This window comes from Acomys minous (genome assembly GCF_964271855.1).
Source record: "Acomys minous genome assembly, chromosome: 13".
In the NCBI taxonomy this organism is placed as follows: Eukaryota; Metazoa; Chordata; class Mammalia; order Rodentia; family Muridae; genus Acomys; species Acomys minous.
Window position 1 is genome coordinate 64,335,110 of NC_140495.1, and position 13,654 is coordinate 64,348,763.

A 13,654-nucleotide genomic window follows, 5' to 3' on the forward strand; every position below is an offset into this window, starting at 1 on the left:
GTCTTCTATCCTGGGTTCTTAAAACAGGCTGGGATGGCCAAAAAAGACGGAAGTATCGTCTCGAATTCATAAGCCACGCCCAGTTTTTTGGTAGTAAGAAAGATTGATAAAAAGCTGCTAATGATCACAGAATGAGAGCTGGTTGCCAGGGGGAACCAGCCTGGGATGGGGATGCGGATGGCTCTTCAGCCCGCGGATGGCTCTTCAGCCCCAGCCCTTAACCTCTAGGGAAGGAAGGAGGCTGAGGGTGGAGCTGGCCTGAAATGGATGAGGACACAGTAGCTTCCTTAGGAATGATAACTCTGCAGAGAGAGTGATAAAGCCCAGAGAGGGAGAGAGAGGGAGAAGAGGGTTTGAAGACCCTCCATGTTTCTGAGCATACCCATGAGCAAAAATGGAGATTCCCAATACTCACCAGAGTCATTCTGTGCATCTCTTCATATTGCTGTGGCTGTATCCTTAGACTAGCCCATGTAATTAACTGGTAATAGTAGTCAAACTATTTCTATAAGTTCTAGGAATTACACTAGCAAATAATCAAACTTAAGGAAGGGACCATGGGAACTCTCATTTGGTAGCTGATGAGTTCCAAAGTTCTAGAGGCTCAGAATTGTTGTGCACATTTCAAAGGAGAGACAGCTTTAGGAGTCTGAGACCCATGGGTCCTTGTGTTAACTCCACGTCACTAGAACAACTGCTTCAAATGGCTGATATTGAATTGGTTGGAGCAAGAAACAAAACTCGCCCATGTGTTGACAAACTGTGCTGTAGTACATTGACTGTGCTAGAGCATGCGCTGTCCCTTGCTCCGTGACCAAGGGCCATTGCAGACCTATGGGTTACTGAAGGTGTGAAGTCATCGCACCAAACTTGGCTACTTCACTGCGATCAGAGGCATCTGTAGATCCCTCCCTTTCTTCTCTTGCTCTGGTCCTTAAGGTTACATAAGCTCTGTTGTGTACTGCTAGCCATACAAAGTAAAAAAAAAATCAGAAAGCTGGAAACCAAAAGTATGACTTTTCCCCCCTTTGCAGAAAGTTCTTGACTTCTGTAAGACTTAAATTATAATCTTTATAAATTTCCACTTTGTGTAATATGCATTAAAAATAGCACCAGGCAATGTTAAAAGTGCCAGGTGCTAATCACTTTTCTTGCCTTTGAACTCCAGCTGCACAGGATATCAGCTGAAGGACCCCGAGGGAATTAGCCAACCTCTTTGTGCCTCAGTTTCTCCATCTGTCAAATGTGGAGGAGATGCAATGTCATGTATGGAGTACCAAGTCTCATGGGACTGGGGGAGGGGATGAGTCACACCTTACATATATCAGAGCCAGGTAAGCATTATGGACACAAACGCCACTTGCTGAACAGATATGCTATATACATCAGTTGGCCACCAGCTTATCTTCAGGCTCACGGAAAGCCTACATCTCAAGGATATAGTGTAGAAAGTGCTAGAGTGGGAGAGTTGCTGTCCTCCTTTGGCCTCCACAAGTGTGCAGGCCACATGAACACACACATACACGCATTCGCAAACACCCTCATAAATGCACACATAAAGAGAAAACCTTTTTTGCATATAGCTCACCATTTTCCTTTTATTTATATTCAGTGAAGTTCCCTTATTTTAATAAAACCCATAGAAGCATGGTACTGCAAAATCCCCACTAGTCGTTCATTGTCATTTCATGTAATAAGTTCCCTGCAAAATTCACAGGGTAGAGAAGGTACTGCAGGGTGCATGGAGTTGAGGATCTTCTGGCTGGTCGGCATTTCCCTGGCCCTCCATCTGCTGCCCACTGCTTCCTAGTAAAGGGTTCTGTCACCCCTTTCACCCTCTATATGTTCCAGTCTTTCAGCACATGCTATGATGACCGCTGGTAGCTATCTCTACTTAATTCTCATTTTAAAAATTTATTGATTTTTAATTAGGTCTGTGTATGAGTATATACCATGTGGGTGTAGTTGCCCATGGAGGTCAGAAGGGGGCGCTAAATCTCTTGGAGTTGGAGGGCCAGGCAGTTGTGTGCCTCCTGGTGTGGACACTTGGGTACTGAACTTGGGTTCCCTGTAGGAGTAGCATGCGCTCTTAGGTGCTGAGCCATCTTTCAGGCCCTTTCATGTGCATTTTTAAATCTAGAGCTAGCTTTGGCGAGAGCTATGGGAATTCTTACTTTTGTCGTCTCTAATAATGGAGCTGTTCTACAGCTTTGCAGCACATCCTGAGGAAGAGTCTGGCACACAAGCTTGTCAAATACTTTCATATGCTCACGATAGCCTTTTCACAGTGGGATCTGCTCACTTTTGTCGCTAAGTTATTTTTAACGTATGGCCCTCTTCAAGGACGCCTCTCTTTCTAAGGATGGCAAGATGGGTGGGTCCTTCTTTTAGCCAAGACTTCATCAGATAAGTGTAGAAAAGACAGTTTACCGGTTGGGACTGGGCAAACTTCGCCTGCTTTTATACCTCAGTACTGTCCTGAGTGTGCCCCCACAACACTGTATCCAACCCCTGCATGCAATATTGTATTCACCCCCCGACACTGTATCCATTCTCCACCACACTGTATCCACCCACCCCACCCCTTCAAATGATCTCCATTCCTACACACACACACACACACACACACACACACATTCAATGCTGAGATTACTGATGCTCACACAGCCATGCCCAGTTTATATCTGGAAGCTAGACTCTGCACTCAGGCTTACACAGTAAGTGCTTTTATGGGCTGAGTCCTTTCTCCAGTCCCCCCACCACTGCTTTTAACTCACCTTTCTCCTCACCAGCCCTCTGCAGCTCTTGCACAAAATTCCTATGACATGCCCAAGTACTTTAAAATTAGCCTTTCATCTCCATCACTAGTGCTCACTGTCTTCTGCTCAGTGTTATCAGGACTAAGACCCAAGTGATAGCAGGGAGCAGAAAACAGATGGCCAGGTATATCTCCTGTCTTTCCACACATAAAAGCAGCTTGCCTTCCTGTGCTTGCGAGAGTAACCACAGCAGTCCTCTGTGGCGGACTCTGAGATCTAAGCATCTTAGAAGTCATTTAAATCCCAGTGCTTTTCCTGTTTGGGTGGGGCCTACACATCTCCCTCGCCCACATGCCTATGTCTTTACAGCACTGATGTGAAAATGATTCTACCCCATGGGTGACATTCATGTGTGGGTTATTAAATCAGGATCAGGGGCAGGGAGCGGGGCAAAGAGTCTAAAGCAATGGTTCTCAACCTGCGGATCTTGGCCCCCTTTCCCCTGCACCCCCAACAATTGTTTTACAGGAGTCACATAACAGATATTTACATTATGATCCATAACAGTAGCAAAATTACAGTTATGAAGTAGCAATGAAATAATTTTATGGCTGGGCTCACCACAACATGAGGAACTGTATGAAAGGGTTGCAGTATTGGGAAGGTTGCAAAGCACTGGTCTAAAGGAGCTCTGATGGACTATGCAGCGAGAGGTACATCTGGGAACTGCCTCAACGAGGGCCCTGCTCAGGGCCAGCCTTGATGCTTCTCTGCAATATTTATAGGTGGAAAGAGACATCCATGCCTTAGCCTTCAGGAAAGGCTTGAGATGGGTGAGCCAGACCCTGGTGGGTGGGGAGCATTTAGTTTCCTTTGAGAGGATTGCAGCAGGTAGTGCATTCAGAGTAATGTATTATGCTCAAGTTTGAAAAAAAAAACAAAAACAAAACATTTGGGTAAAAACATGTGCTGCTTCCATTCTCAATTTTACTCTAATGGTTTTTATTAGAGTAATATTCAAATATGTGCAGGCCTAAAACCAAGGTCTTATAATTTCTCTAAAGTCACCGACTCCAACTAATGCAGGTGTTCTCATCAAAACAGTTCCACTCAAATCCCCGACATTGACTTAATACAGGGATGATTAATGGCACTTTGCTACATCACCTTCCATCATCTTTGGATACTGAAAAGTGCAATACAGGGGTCCAGGATTCGAGATGCCTCTCTCCATACAAGCCTGTGGCTCTCCTCTAACAGTGAACCGTGCAGTCACATGGCTTCTTTGCTGTAGGGAGTGGGGTGTTTAGGTGACCCAAAGCATGCTGGTCCTAATTTACACTGTCATAAAATAACAAAACACAGCACGGACATGGATTTACAGAAGTCCTTCCACTCCTCCATGGATAACTGCACACCCCAATGGGCCATGGAGCACCACTAGCGAGTTCTGTATCTTCCTCCTGAAAGACAAGGCCGGCCGAGCAAGGCCTGAAGTTCTGTGTCCACATCTAAACAACCTTAGAACAGAAACAGAAGGCATCTCCTGGAGTCCTGCATGCAAGGCACGTGGGAAGTCCTGAGTCCTGGGCGTGGTGCTCAGGGGCTGCTCCATAAATCCACGCAGACAGCTTTTCCTGTTCAATCGCTTCCATCCGAGTTCCACCAAACGAAACAGGCTCAGATGCCTGCCAGGACAGGGGCATTCCAAAACCATTTGAATCTGAGACATGAGCATCCCTTTGTCCATCTGCCCTGAAATCCTGACAGTGCTATTACTAATCGTGCCTGGGGTTTTGTTTTGGACCGTCGAGGCGAGGTACATTACAGAAAGAACAAGCTTCCTGATAGAAACAAAGCAGAAACAGGCAAACTTAACTGGTAAACTTATATTTTTAAGTGTGTGTGTGTGTGTCTGGGTGTGCGTGTCTGTGTGTGTGTGTATTCAGGTGCCCTCAGCGGCCAAAGGTGTTTAGGTGTTGAATCTCTTGGAGCTAGAGATATAGGTTGTTATGAGCCACTCAGTGGGGGTTCTGGAAACCAAACTCAGGTCCTCTGCTAAAACAGCAGCGATCTTAACTGCTCATCCGTCTCCTCAGCCTCGACTTATTTTTATACTTAACAATCATGTGAAGAGAACAATGGCTTTAAAGGGATCTGAAGGTGTTGACAGCCTTGGCGCTATGCTTCAGAATCGTTTAAAATGGATATAATGGATAGTCAGTTTATTTTCCCGTTAGCCCAGGAAAGCCCCGCAGAAGCTTGTTCTTTCTGGCCCGTGCTGCAGCCGCCACAGGTACTATCTTCAGCCTCAGATACTAACGCCCAGGGGTAGACAGGCCAGTGCACATGAAGCTGGGCGTCTCCTCGACTCTAGCTGCACTGTAGACTCTAATTCAGCCTCATCGGTTTTCACATCCCAGTGGGAACCATGATACTTGGTGCGCAGTAGGAGTGAACAAATGAACACACACATGAACAGATCAGGTCCACATGTATTAGAGCATGCGTGTGCCATGGTAAGTAGAGGTGCAGTAGAGGTGATGGCCCCTCTGAGGTTTGGGGGATTGAGGAAATCTAGAAGAGATGTAGTTGATGGAAGAATGAAGTTCCCAGGATAGAGACAGGAAGCTGTCCGATTGAAATCTTCTAGAGCCACACTGTGCGCGGAGCGGATCTCGTAAGGAAAGTGATCCCATTCTTAGGTTGTTGTTGGATCTAAACGCTTCCATAGCAGTCAAGTGTATACAGTTGCTTCTTAGTTTGTTATTTATCGCCAGAGCGTTTGATTTATTTATAAATACTTTGGTGGTTTGTTATTTGTTAGGATGGGAAGTTGAAGAAATAATATCTGGTCTCTAGCAGCTATGTCTCAATGATTTCTATTGGTCCCCTGGGGTTCCCTAATAAGTAGCCATAAAAAGCCAATTTGCAATTAGGGAAAGGAATGCATATATTTGGCAGCATTTACATTGCTGTGATTGACAAAAGACTTGACTGACAGGAACCTCATGATGTAGGAGGAATAACTCCATGGTATATTACCATATTGCATTTAAAAATACAACCAGTCCAAGAGTGAGGTGAGGAAAGAAATACAACCACCTGCTTGTACTGTGCGAGGCCCTGGGCTCCACTCCCAGCACTGATCACAGGCTGTGCACAAACACGAAAGAGAGGCAGAGGGCTAGCTCATTCGGGAAAGTGCTCACAGGCAACCCTGAGGACCTGAGTTCAGAGAACCTTAGCACTCACCTAAAAGCCAGGCCGGAGGGTGTGTATTACACACTCAGAGCTGGGAAGTGGAAAGAGGAGGAGCCCTGGGTTCAGTGAGAGACTCTCTCTCTCTCAAAGCACAAATTGGAGAGCGGCTCAGATCATTGTCTTGTGTCCCCCACAACAGTTTCGGTCCTCGGCACTCACTGCATGAATGCCCACAACCACGGCGCGCACATGAAATGTAATTGTATAGGGGCTTCAGGAAATTCACTAAAGGGACTGACCTGATATTGTTAAATGAAGAACAGTGCAATTGAAAATAAAAATATCTGGTTGGAAAAAAAAAACATTACCTCAAAGATGATTTCTTATCAAATAGATGATAGACTTAGGTTAGATAGCAATTCATCAAGTCGCCCCAAATAGCCAGAAAGCTTTTTTTTTTTTTACTTTGAGAGAAAGGAAAGAAACATTCTTTTAGTATTTAAACACCAAGGTCCTTTGGATGAGTACGTGAGAATAAAGAGGAAGTTACTGAACAAAGAACGAATGAGAACTGAGCCAGGATGTGAAACCTTGGCTCAGAGATGCAGAATAATTCAAACCGAGCTCCCAGTCAGTAAGGGATGGAGTGAGGGGGTGACCATGTGATCGGCTCAGAAATGCGTCCTGGGCCTCAGGACATGTGGGGTATTGGTTAAACAAAGGTCTCCAACCTGTGTTATTCTTTAGATTTTATTTAAGACATACCCTTGAAAATTATACTGTCATAAAAAAGCCCACTGTTCTTCATGAAAATGTATTAATTATTTCCAATTTCGTGTATATAACAAAACCTCATACTTTACCTTAAACTGCAGGACAATGCCAAGGGCTGTAGTTAACACGTTGAAATGGTTGAGCTAAAACAAGGGGTTCAGTGAATTGTAATAAGTATTCGGCAGACGTGGGATGAGTTTGATCTTTATCGTTTAAGATGGTATTACCACAAACCTCTGGAATGAGTGGAGTCATGCCTAGAGTGTGAGGTTTGAAATATTTTAAAGAATAAAACCAGGGCTGCCACGAGGAGCCAACTCACTGGGAAGATCCTGAGTTCAAAGCTCCTGATGGGCATCTCTATGAATCATACACACTCATCCGGCTCTAACCATTGGGCGTCCTCAGGACTGGCGATTGCTAATAAACAAAAGCATGAAGGAATACACACACACACACACACACACACACACACACACACACACACACACACACGAGGCCATTGACTTAAATACATAGGAAGCAAAATTCTCTGCACATTATGACCCTCGCCCTATAAAAAAATGCACAAACAGAAAAAGCTAGACAAAAGAAAAAAAAACAACAACAAAATCCTCTTAATCATAGCATTGCTCATTGTAAAGTGCAATTTTAATTCTTCTGTAATTTCTCATATTTTCTGAAAATTTATAAGAAGCATATATGTTAAAGAAAAACAAATACATAAGAAAAACCCCGGGGCAAAGTGCCTCTCCTGTGGAGTAGACAGATCTCACGGGACAATGGGAGATGTTTCCAGCCGCCCTTGGCTGACCTCATGTCCTGCCTGTCACTCACACCTGACGTGAACCCTGACAATGAGTCCCTCTTCTTGCTTTGTGCGCTGTGCCTACCCCTTCCGCGGCCTTGACTTTGATGTGCAGCTTCTGTTTATTCTGAAACACTCCCTGCCAGTCACCTTTTCTTTACAGATCATGCTCTCCTTCCCCTCCACAAGCCAGTTCCACGGTTGACCACCCTTGGCCTTGGTTGGCCCGTGGATGTTATTAACAACAAGTAAGCTCATCTTGAGGAAAAGTCTTTTGTACCAAGGAGCAGAGCAAGTAGAAGCAGTTATCTTAATACATAGCATAACTGGGTTATTCTTAGTTTTCCTAAATTCTATTTTATGCATAGGTACGGGTGTTTTAGCTGCACATATGTCTATGTAGTGTTTGTGGAGGGCAGAAAAGGGTGTTGGGCCCCTTGGAACTAGGGTTGCAGATGGTTTGAGCTGCCATGTTTGTGCTGGGAATTGAACCTGGATCCTCTGGAAGAGTAGTGAACATTCCTAACCCCAGAGCCATCTCTCCAGTCTGGACATAATTTTTTTTTAGACACACAGTTTCGACCTCACCTAACAGGCATGGTACTCTACCAGACCCCGTTCTTAGAGGTCCTTAACGTGCTCAGCGCATTCTATTCTTCAGTGCAGACTGGGTGGAACCTGGTCTTCCTCACATCTCTGCAAGGCAGGGAGATGGTTCTCCTGAATTGCAGCTAAGCAGACCTGGCACTAGATGGCTCATCCCACTGAACTCTAGAGTGTCCTCATCTGTAGACTGTAATACTGTATACGTGTTCCCCAGGTTTCCTAAGGTCTAGAGAAAATGAGACAATGTAGCTCGCCAAACAAAGTGTTGGAACCGGGGCAGCAATCTACAAGTGCCAGCTCCAACAACTGCTAGGTCAGTGGGAAGTTCAAGGGCACATAGCTGGGAAATAGCTGCACCAGGACTGGAATCCTGTCCTTTCATGGCAAGTTCAAGCTTTGTGTACTCCACCCCCAACACTGTAAGACAGGTATTATGGCGTGACCCATGGCCTTGGCATATTTACAGTATGGCAGAAGAAGCCTGTCAGGACAAAGCAGTTATTCCCTAAAAGAAGTAAGACAATAGTAATAAAAGCTAGGGTCTAGTTCACAAGTCATTTAATTTACTCTTTGGCCCAACAATTAGCATTGGAAATGTTTCTTAATGCGCATGTTCCACAACTCAGCAATCCTGAGTTTTATCCATCGGTTCACATTGAGTTGGGCACAGAAAGGTCAGACATGAAGTTACAGTGGTCTCCTTCCCTGTTATAAGAGATATTCTATGAACACTATGGGCTGTGGGAAATGTGAGCTCCTTCTGGTAGCTTCTTTAACTTCAACAAGTACGAGAATTTTGTTCTTATTCTTCACAGTGACTTCTGCTAAGTTTAAAAGGTTCCTCAACTCATTAACTAGCTTAATTAAGTTACTCTATAATACACAACACCTGGAAATCCATACCACAGTAAAAAAAAATCACAAGGACAATAAACATTTCATAAGGCAGAGACAGAATGAATTAAGAAAAATTAAAGGCAGGCGCAGGTTCCACAGAGAAGGGGGTCCCCGCGTCTTCTTTGAGTCACGCATTGGATGGGCTGTGTGTTTTTGTAGTCTCAATAGATCTCCCTGTGATGGATGTTGATTTCCTGGGGATGAAAGGTGTGTCCCAATTTCTAGAGTTTCTTTTCCCCCCTTTTGGTTTTTTTATGACTGGGTTTCTCTCTGTAGCCTTGGCTGTCCTAGACTCAATTTATAGACCAGGCTGTCCTCAAACTCACAGGGATCTGCCTGTCTCTGCCTTCCCGTGTGCTGGGATTAAAGGTGTGCCCCACTATGCCCAGCTTTTGGAGTATTTTCAATGAGGCCAACCTGTATGCAGTGCCTGTTCCCTGTTACATTTCGATTCCCATAGCTACCTTATTGCACACTTACTAATTGATTGCCTCATGGTTTTTTTTATTCCTCATGGTGAAGAAACATCCAGAAACTGGCAATTCCTCTCATTTAGAAACCAAGCCGGCTTCTCCCCTTTAACTGGGTTCTCTCAACATTAGACACTCCCATGACCTCACTACTTCTACGAATGTCATACCAAGCCTTTAGCACTAGTAGACAAACCTCCAACAGGATGGTGGGACTTCAGAACACAGATTACTCCTGGAGTGCCTAGCCTTTCTTCTGCCATTACTACACAGGTTAAAAAATAACCCAGGCGGGGAAGAACCCTCAGTAGTTATGAGTGTGTGCTGCTCTTCCACAGGACCCATGTCCAGTTCCTAGCACCTACATCAGGTGTGCCCGCAACTCCAGTTCCATTGCATCCCAACCCCTCTGCTGATGTCACCCCCAGACGTGTGCAGATATGCAGACACACAGACATACAAACACACCACACACACACACACACACACACACACACACACACACACACACACACGCATGCACCCATACACATCTGCACATTAAAACAATAAATGTTAAAATAAAACGAAATACCTCTAGCTTGAAAGGAGATGCGAGATTGAGGATATTTCACTGTGCGTGCACACCAAGCACAAACCGAGGGAAAACTAAGACTCCTGACCCTGCCCGCCCACTTCTCTTCTGGAGTATCAGCCACATGTATCCAAGCATAGGAAAGGGATTAGTTTATTATCATTAAGCCACATTGATGACTGACAATGCTGCTCAGAACCTGGGCTCCAACACCGGCTGTATCTCTTACCAATTGCATACTCTAGACAACCTATTATTTTTCAGCCTTGGTCTCCTTGTCAATTATGTGAGACTCACGACAGGGCCACCTAAGGTCAGCTGCAGGACCTACTGGGATAACTGCAGGCACTGAACAGACGCCACACATTCCGGTGATCACCGCTAGCAGCAGTATTCAAATAACTGAGTGGAAAAAAAATGTCCACTTTAGGGGTTAAAGGCAGGGACAGTATCCTACCATGGGGTTCGTCTCCCTCTTCCAGAAGCAATACATGATAGCCTTGGGATTGGAGTTAAGCTACAGCACTAGACGGCTCCAGGAATGAAGACGGCATCTTGCTTGGGTGTTCCAAAGAAAAATTCACAATGCTTCTCAAACCTGCCCCTTTTGTTCGTGCCCTACCTCACCCAAAACCTGACTGTGCCTCTACATGTGGAAGAGGCTTCTCCTCTGACAGTCCTCATCTGGTGACAAAAAAAAAAAAAAGTCACGGAGTTGCCCTGAAAGGGCTGAGTATAGATCTGTTGCCCCTGGCACCTGCTTCGTGCACACTTCATACTTTGGGGAGGAGGTGGAAGGGAAGCCATCCAATCACCTAACTCCCAAGTCCCCTCATCACATCCTCACTTTCTTTACATACTCCCGACTCACTTTTGCAAAATATAAGTGAGATCAAACTATTTCTCCTACCAAAGGCCGCACGGCTTCTCTCCCTCAGTAGAATATATTCCAAGCCCCAGCTCACTATATCCTCCTCAGCTGGGAGACCCTATCACCTCACAACTGGGTACTCCTCCGGAGCACACCATTTCCTCTGTCTGTGGATGCTGTTCACTCTACACAGAATGCCTAGTGCCTTCTCCAGAGAATGCCAGCTGCCCATTGGGACCCAGTCCAAATGTGTGCTCTCTGGTCGAGTCTTCTAGATTCCTTCCACCCTCCCATCTCTTGGCTCCCACTGACCTCGCCCCTTTCTGCATGAAACGTCCCCTGTGCTGAATCACTATCATTTATTTTTTTTTTCTGCTACATTCTTTTCTGGGAAGCACGGAGCCTTCATAGCGCACAGTAGGTGCTTAATAGACAGCTGTTCAATCAGCTGGCACAGAGAGTCAAGGAAACGGGAAGGCACGACCTCTGCCACTGCCCAAGTTGGACTTGATGCAAAGAACCCCAGCCCCTGCAATATGCCTTGATAATCTGCAAGCAGTTATGCAAGTGTGATGAGCACTTGCAAATGAGAAAGCTCGCAGGTTCTCACTTCTGGTAAGATGTTCCTTTCTGGAGAGAGCCGCATCCCCCCAGATTTAGGTGGGTTAGTCAGGATATACCTCATTAAGCACTTTCTAAGATCTTACAATCTGGTCACTTTTCGTTGAGGACACTTCTCCCTCCCACAAAATCCCCTCCACCACGTTTAGGTAAGAGATGCTCAGGAAACGCTGATTCGATTTGCAGTGCACTGGAAAGCCAGGCACAACTCCCATTTCAGGCTAAGCGAGCGCAATGCCCTGGTCCTATGTGGTGTAGTAGCTCCATAAGGCTAAAAAGAAAATCAATGAGGATACCAAAAGCTGCCCCGTGTTCACTCCTGTGCCCCACAGCCACGCTAGTCTGCTTCTCGACTCTTCCTACCTCCTGTTTGTGCCCATGTTCGTGATAGCCTGGAACTCAGATCCTGGTCAGCAAGATCTGCCCAGCGGACACGACTCCCTTGTCCTGTATTTTAAACTTACTGTAATCAAGGACAAGGAAGCTGTGGAAGTAAAGTTGTGTGGTAAAACAGCCTCACTTTTTCTAAAGTCTTTCTATACACATAGTCCCGCTAAAGAACGCTTCCACATCTTTCTATCTCCATTCGTGGGAAATTAGAGCACTACATAATTAAAGAGAGGAAAAAAAACGTGGTTGTGGTTCTGAAGCAGAATTTTAAGATGCAGCTTTGGGTAGTGGCTCTAATAACCCTCCACTGGCCATTTCTATCCCAGCGTAAGAAACAGGGACGTGTCCGAGCATGCAATCTGCTCAAATCCATCTGGGATAAGGGAAAAAAAAAAAGCGAGCAAGGCCTTGGAGAATAAATCATTAACCAAAAGTCCACCCAAGGGACCCTGGGAACCAACGAGATCCAGAGGCAGCCACGAGGGATCTGGTGGCTGAGACTGCCCTGTCCCCTCTGATGGCTTCTGGAGAGAAGCACCCCACAGGCACAGCGAACCCGGCACACCGCGCTCCTGTCCATGTCACTTTTCAAACTTGAAGTTATTTTTAGATGACCCAAGCCGGCTAAGCTCAGGCAGGACAATTCTCAGCCCGCTGTGCCCAAAAGCCCCCTTACCCCCTCCCTAACAAATTTGGTAAAGGTGGGCAAGGCAGGGTCTCCTTGCTTTTTTCCTTTGCTTTCTGCGTTGTTGGTTTCCAGTAACTCTATGTTTAAGCCCAAACCCCGGGGCCACTGCAGTTATCTGGACCTTCCACATCCTCACGCACCTGCTGCTGCACTTGGGAAGGTGGACCCTTAGCCAATAGAGATGGGGAGGGGGCTCTTGGAGACTAGCGCCTCCTAGAGGGGGGTCACGGGAGACCTGTCCCAGGGGATTCTTTGGGGACTGGCCTGGAGAGACCTCTTCCGCTGCGCCAGCCCTGCTCGCCCGGCAGTGCTTGATTCCCATTGCCCGGGTCCCCTGGCACCTAGGCGTTCAACCTTGGTGGGACAGGGTACAGGGGCGATGGGGCCTGCGCCGTTATGTAACCGACCTGCAGGGCGTCTGCGATGCGCCGCGGAGGCGGCGGTGACAGTGGTGGCGGCTCTGGGGTCCTCAGGGCAGCAGGCTGCGGGCGCGGCTCTGCCTGCTCACCTGACGGCCCGGGCGAGCGCGGTGCCCGCGGGTCTGGGCGTGGGGCCGTGCGCACTGCGCGCCGCCGCCTCCCGCTCTCTGGGTCGCGGGGTCACCGGGCTGTGCCTCCTGCCGGTGCTCCGCAACCTCCACCGCCGTCACCCGGGACAAAGCGGCTCCGGGGAGGGGCCGAGCCAGCGGCTCTCGCCCAAGCCCGTGGAGATGGGCGCGCCCCCAGCTCCGACTCATCGGGCCAACCTCCAATCAGACCCCAGGGAAGCCAAAGCCCCTGACTGGCCTCCTTTGGTCGCCTCCCTCCTGGCCAGGAGTCCTTCTGGGTCTCTCACCCACCTCCACCTCCTGGACTCCCACCCGGAGCTCAGCTGCACACGCCTCCTCTTGCGATCGCTGACGAGCTCGACCCTTTGCAGGAGCCTGACATAGAAGCCTGTCCCCAATGGCATTGCCTTTACAAGAAGAGGCCCCTGGGTCACCGCCACAGTGA

General features: G+C 47.1%; 1 protein-coding gene across 1 annotated transcript in view; it reads right to left on the reverse strand.

Moving 5' to 3' along the window:
- Nucleotides 1-13,389, reverse strand: part of RCAN2 (regulator of calcineurin 2) — a 220,640-nt gene extending 207,251 nt beyond the window's left edge. The window contains exon 1 of the mRNA XM_084752276.1: nucleotides 13,070-13,389. The gene's annotated coding sequence lies outside the window, so the exon portion shown is untranslated. The remainder of the gene's footprint in view (nucleotides 1-13,069) is intronic.
- Nucleotides 13,390-13,654: the final 265 nt, after the last annotated feature.